Raw genomic sequence first — 7,142 nt, 5'->3', positions numbered from 1 at the left:
CCACCGGGAGGCACTGGCTTGGCCTGATATGGCCACGTGGAGGCTGGGGGCGGGGCCTGTGGATACAGGCTGCCACAGAGGCAGGAGGTGGGCCTGAGCAGAGGCCACGGTGATGCCATGAGCTGGGCCTGGAGGGTCCACTGAAAGGCAGAGGCTGGGCCCGGTATGGGCCTGGCGCAAGCAGGAGCTAAGCCTGGGGAGGCCGGGCCCAAAGAGGAAGCTTTGGGCCTGAACAGGCCGCTGGAAGGCAGGAGCTGGCCTGGGAGAGTCCATGATAGGCGAGCTGGGCTGAGGAAGGCCCCTGCGAGGGAGTGCCTGGGCCTAGACTCAAGGCAAGAGTGAGGCGAGAGCTGGGTCCGGAGAGGTTTGCCACAGGCATGAGCTGGGCCCCAACAGGCCAGTGTGAGGGGGGCGCTGGGCCTGTGGACGCAGCCAGAATGCAGGCAGGCAGGCAGGCAGGCAGGCAGGCAGGCAGGAAGGCAGGCAGAATCTTGGCCTGGGGAAGCCACCAGCAGGGAGCAGCTGGTGATGGGGTGGCTGCGGAGAGTCCAGAGCTGGGCCCGCTGGGGCCAATGTCAGGTGGTAACAGGGCCAGTCCAGGCCACCAGGAGGCAGAACGAAGGCCCGAAAAGCCCCACTTGAGAAAGCTTCGGGCCTACAGAAGAAAGGCCGCTGGAAGCTGGTCAGAAGCTGAGCAAAAAGCAGCTGCCAGGAGGCAGGACGTGGTCCAGTAGATGAGGCCAGGAGGAGGATCCAGGCATGAAAAGGCCACCAGAAGGGAGGCATAGGCTGGACCTCCCGGAGAGGCTGAGGGGAGGCAGAAGCTGGGTCCCAGGGGGCCGTTGGGAGGCAGCAGCTGGCCCTAGAGGCAACCATGTGAGGATATCTTCCACCCATGTGGAGGAGACGCCAGGAGAGCAGGAGCTGGGCCTGGAGAGGCCGACTTCAGGACCCAATGCTCGGGCCTCCTGAGGCCAGCAGGAGCACACAGCAGGAGCAAAACTCCATCTTCAATGACAATAATACTAAAATTATTAAGTATCAATATAAATAATCCTTTTGTTTCTTTGAGACAGAGTCTCACTCTTTCCCCAAGGCTGGAACCAAGCATATAATCTCGGTTCACTGCAACCTCTGCCCCACCTCCCAGTTCAAAGGATTCTCCTGTGTCAGCCTCTGAAGTAGCTTGGATTACAGGCAGCCACCACCATGCCGGGCTAATTTGTGTTGTTGTTTTTTTTTTGTTTTTTTCTTTTTTTGAGACGGAGTTTCACTCCTTACCCAGGCTGGAGTGCAATGGTGCGTTCTCGGCTCACCGCAACCCCCACCTCCTGGGTTCAGGCAATTCTCCGGCCTCAGCCTCCTGAGTAGCTGGGATGGCAGGCACGCGCCACCATGCCCAGCTAATTTTTTGTATTTTTAGTAGAGATGGGGTTTCACCTTATTGACCAGGATGGTCTCGATCTCTTGACCTCGTGATCCACCTGCCTTGGCCTCCCAAAGTAATCTTTGTTTTTTAGTAGAGATAAGGTTTTGCCATGTTGGCAAAGCTGGTCTTGAACTCCTGACCTCAGGTAATCCACCAGGCTCATTCTCCCAAAGTGTTGGGAATGCAGGCGAAAGTCACTGCGCCCAGCCCGATTAACATATTTTTTAAAACACTGATTAGTCAGGCAACAACACCGGGCAGGGGTCTCCTCATTCCCAGTGATGAAAACCACACTCCATGGCTCCAGGGTTGCAAGGGCTGCAGAGCCAAAAGGCTCTGACTTGAGATTTCATTACTTTATTTGTATTGCGAGACAAGGTCCTGCTTTGCCACCCAGCCTGGAGTGCAGTTGTGCACTTGTAGCCCACTGCAGCCTCAATGTCCTGGGCTCAAGCCATCTTCCTGCCTCAGCTCCCCAGTGCTGATACTACAGTTGAGTGCCACCATACCTGGCTAGTTTGTAATTTTTTTGTAGAGTGTGGAGTCTTGCTATGTTGCCCAAGCTGGCCTCAAACTCCTGACCTCAACAGATCTGCCCACCTCAGCCTCCTGAGTAGCTGAGACTATGAGTACACAGCACCATGCCTAGCTACATTTATTTTATTAAATTTTGAAAAACACTTTTGTAGAGAGGAGGTCTTGCTATGTTTCCCAGGCTGGTCTTGAACTTCTGCTCTTAAAAGATACTCCCATCTCTGCTTCCCAAAAATCTGGGACTACAGATATGAACCACTGCACTGCACCTGAAGAGATTTCTTTAATCTAGCATCCCATATTTGGTAACACTGGACAAGGCTGTAGAGTTTTCAACACTTAATAATTCAGTAAGAATCAAACTCAACCTTGACCCCTGCCTTCTCTCACACCCCACATCCAGTCTGTCAGGAAATCCTGTTGACTGTCTTCACCATGTACTAAAGATCTCCACCCAGCAACTCACTGGAATCCTTCCCCCTACTTCTCTCTTCTGACCATCTCTCACCACCACCATGACCCTGGTCAGGACCACTATCATCTTCCACCTGGATGTTACCACAGCTTGACCCCCATGCTTCTACCCAAATCTTCCCACAGTCTTTCTCAACTCAGCAGCCAGAGAATGCTTTTACATCAGGAGACAGATCACGTCCTGACAGATCAACTCCTGACAGATCAGGAGACAAATCAGATCAGAATCTTCCCACAGGTCCCATCTCATAGTAAAAGCCAAAGCCCCAGCAATAGCCTCCCAGGGCTTACACAATCTACACCGATCCCCACCCAGCAACTCCATGGCCTCCTCCCCTAATTCTCTCCCCCTCTCCTGCTCCACTGGCCTCCTTCCAGAGCCTCGGACACTTTATTCTGTTGTTTCTGCCCACAATGCTCCTCCTTCAGCACCTCGGCCACCTCCTTCCCCTCTAAGTCTTTGCTCCATTTTCACTTAGGAGGCCACCCCTGACCTTTCTATTTAACACCGCCATCTGTCTCCATTTCCACCGTGTTCATGTTTTTTTGTTTTCAAAACAAGATCTCACTCTGATCCACCAAGGCTGGAGCAGAGTGGTGCAATCACAGCTCGCTGCAACCTCGAATTCCTAGGCTCAACCGATCCTTCCACCTCAAGACTCCCTAGTAGCTGGAACGACAGGGGCATGCCATCATGCCTGGCTAATTTGTTTTATGTTGAAATGGGGTTTCACTCTTCTTGCTCAAGCTGGAGTGCAATGGTGCAATCCCAGCTCACTGCAACCTCCACCTCCCAGGTTCAAGTGATTCTTCAGCCTCAGCCTCCAAAGTAGCTGGGATCACAGCTGTGTGCCACCATGCCTAATTTTCATATTTTTAGTAGAGATGGGGGTTTGTCATGTTGGCCAGGCTCGTCTCAAACTCCTGACCTCAGGTGATCGTTGGACTCCCAAAATGTTAGGATTACAGGAGTGAGCAACCACACCCGGTCAATTTAATTTTTCGTAGAGACAGGGTCTCACTATGTTGCCCAGGCTGATCTTGGACTCCTGGCCTCAAGTGATCCTCCTGCTAGGATTGCTAAAGTGCTGGGATTACCACCATCAGCCACGATGCTTGGTGTCATGTTTATTGCCTCTTGCTACTGCCACAAACTACTCTACATTAGTCCCTTGAAACACCACAAATCTACCAACTTACAGTTCCGCAAATCAGAAGCCCAAATTAGGTCTAATAAGGCTAAAGTTAAGGTGTCAGCAGGGCTGCATTCCTTCTCGAGGCTCTAAAGTGTTCCTTTGGCTTTTCCAGCTTCTAGAAGCCACCCCCATTCCTTGGATCATGGCCATTAACTCCATCTTTAAAGCCAGAAGTGAAACCTCTGCAAATCTCCCTCTCTAACTCTGCTTCCACCACCACATCTCCTGCTCCAATTCTGACTCTTCTAACCTCTTTCTTTTATAAGGATCTTTGTGACTGCTGGGCATGGTGGATCCCACCCATAATCCCAACACTTTGGGAAGTCAAGGCAGGAGGTATATTTAAGGCCTGGAGTTTGAAACTAGCCTGGACAACATAGTGAGATCCCACCTCTGCAAAAGCATAACAATAAATATTAGCCAGACATGGTGGTGAGCGCCTGCAGTCCCAGCTACTTGAGAGGCTGATGTGAAATAATGACTTTAGCCCAGGAGTTTGAGATCAGCCTGGGCAACATAACTGAATCTCATCTCTACAAAAATGAGCTGGGCATGGGTGACATGCATGTGTAGTCCCAGCTACTCTGAAGTCTGAGATGGGAAGATCACTTGAGCTCAGGAGGTCAAAGCTATAGTGAGCTATGATCATATCACTGTGCTCCAGCCTAGATGACACAGGGAGATTGTCTCAAAAACAAAAAAAGAAAATAAATATATACTTGTTCTCTGTCCACGGTTCCTGGCACAGAGCTTTGAATGCTTATAAAGACCTCAGTCATAGAGGTTGATAGCATCAACTTTAGTTTTAATATTTGGTCTTGGCGCCAGCTTTCTAACACAAGAGACTCTTAAGAACTTTGGGATCTCCAGCATGCTAAGATGCATTTGGAAATTCTTATCCCCAGTTGAGATGACTGGGTGGCTGCACGCTCCTTGATTTCTTCAGGAGGAGGGCTGATTGCCAGAGAAAGCAACCACATGATTAGAGGCTTAGAACTTTTAGCCTCACCTGCTGAACTCCAGGAGGTGAGAGTGGCTGAAGATTGACTGAATTACCAATGGCCAAAGATTTTATCAATCATGCTTGCATAGTACAGCCTCTGTAAACACCGTGGACAACAGGGTTTGCAGAGCTTCTGGTTGCTGAACACAGGAGCTGCTGGGAGGGCGGCATGTTGAACACAGGGCATGGAAGCTCTGTGCACCTCCCACTTACCTTTCCTTGGGCATCCATCTTTCTTTCATTTCTTTCTCCCTTTCCTTCCTTTCTTTTTCCTCTTTTTTTTTTTAAAAGACAAGTTCTGGCTCTTTTCTCCAGGCTAGAGTGCAGTGGCACAATTTCAGCTCACCATAACCTAAGTTTCCCCAGTCCCCAGCTCAATGCATCCTCACCTCAGCTTTCCTAGTAGCTGGAACTACAGGTGCACACCACCACACCTAGTTATTTATTTTTATTTACTTTTTGAGACAAAATCTTGCTCAGTAGCCCAGGCTGGAGTTCAGTAGCATGATGTCAGCTCACTGCAACCTCTGCATCCTGGGTTCAAGTGATTCTCCTGCCTCAGCCTCCTCAGTAGCTGGGACTACAGGTGCATATCAACACACCCAGCTAATTTTTGTATTTTTTATAGAGAGGGTTTCACCATGTTTCCCAGGCTGAACTCAAACTCCTGCGTTTAAGAGATCCTCCCAACTCAACCTCCCGAAGTGCTGGGATCACAGGCATGAGCCACTGCATCCAGCATGCACATCTCTTTCACTGGCTGTTTCTGAGACATATCCTTTACAGTGAACCAGGAACAGAAAACGAACTGACAGATGTGGTGGCTCACATCTGTAATCCCAGCACTTTAAGGGACTGAGGTGGGAGGATCACTACGGCCCAGGAATTTGTGGCCAGCCCGGGCAACAAAACAAAATCCCATCGCTACAAAAAAATAAATTGGCCAGATGTGGTGGCGCAGGCGTGCAGTCTCAGCTACTAGAGAGCGGGGAGGACCACTTGGGCCCAGGCAGTTGAGGCTGCAGTGAGCTATGACTGCAACATTGCACACCGGCCTGGGCAACAAAATGAGACCCTGTCTCTCAGAATAAAAGAAAATAAACTGCTTTTCTGAGTTCTGTAAGCTGTTCAAGCAAATGATTAAATCAAAGAAGGGGGTCTTGAGAACCCCTGATTTGTAATAGCTTGGTCAAAGGTACAGGTGAAAACCTAATACTTGCCATTGGCATCTGAAGTGGGGGTAGTCTCATGGGACTAAACGCCTAACCTGCAGGGTCTGTGCCAGCTCCAGGTAGTGTCAGAATAACATTGTGGGATGCCCAGTTACTATCCGGAACACTGGAGAATTTGGTGTATGAGCTCCACACACACAGTCAGTCAAAGCCTGTGACTAGAGAGAAACATGGGCTTTTCTTTCACCTACTGGCCTAACTGCATAGGAGAACCAATACATGGTGCTCATGAAAAGAGCAAGCATTAAAGTCAATGCAGTCCCTACAGCTGACTCAGCTTAATATCCATGTGAGCTTGGGGAAATCACTCATCATCCCTGTCTTTATCACCTCATTCATAAAATGGGAATAACTGGTACCTGCCTGTGACTTTTTGAGAATTCAGGAAATATTACGCTTGATGTTACTGTGATCATCACACCTATTCCAAACTATCTGACAGGGACAGTGATGGATGATAACATCACCAGATCAGAAACCGTAGTGAGGTCTCTCAAGCAAAATTCCATACAAGCAAATTACTGTCTCTCCAGAGCCTTCCTGCCACACCCAATTCCCCACTCCCTGAACCGAATGTGCCATCTTAATTGTCCAGGTCTTTACAGTGCTGGTTTCCCTGCCCATTCCCCATCCCTTTACATCCCCCTTCGCTCCCTACTCTCACACAACTCTTCCTCATCTTTCAAAGGCCAGTTTCACTGTCACCTTATCTGGAAGCTTCTCACACTCTCCAGAAGAGCTTCCCATTGCCCGTGATGCATGCACTATTATTTGATCATTTTTGAGTTATTGTCCAAGTCTTTTTGTACCTGAGTAACATGATGCCCAGTCTCCTCCTGAACTCTGATGTCTTCCATGGTAGATCCAGCTGGAAGTGACAAAAAGACATTCTTTAAAAATAAAAGAAGGAATGAGGCGGACATCCATCCAATCCCATAAAAATTTTATAAGATACATGAAAAGCAAACAAAATCCAAGAGCTTCTAGGAAAAACATTAGAGGGAAGGTGTTACTGGGAGACATGCTAAACGGTTAATTTTTATTGTATTTTACTTTTTTGAGAAAGAATCTTGCTCTATCCCCTAGGCTGGACCGCAGTGGTACAATCACAGCTCATTGCAGACTCAACCTACACGACTTCAGCAATATTCCAACCTAATTTTTATTTTATTTAAGAAATGCATTCTTACTGTTACCAAAGCTGGAGTGCAGTGGTGTGATCACAGCTTACTGCAGCCTCGACCTCCTAGGCTCAAGTGATCCTCCACTCTCAG

This window comes from Callithrix jacchus, chromosome 20, assembly GCF_049354715.1.
Source record: "Callithrix jacchus isolate 240 chromosome 20, calJac240_pri, whole genome shotgun sequence".
Taxonomy (NCBI): Eukaryota; Metazoa; Chordata; class Mammalia; order Primates; family Cebidae; genus Callithrix; species Callithrix jacchus.
Note: the sequence above shows the minus strand (reverse complement) of the source record.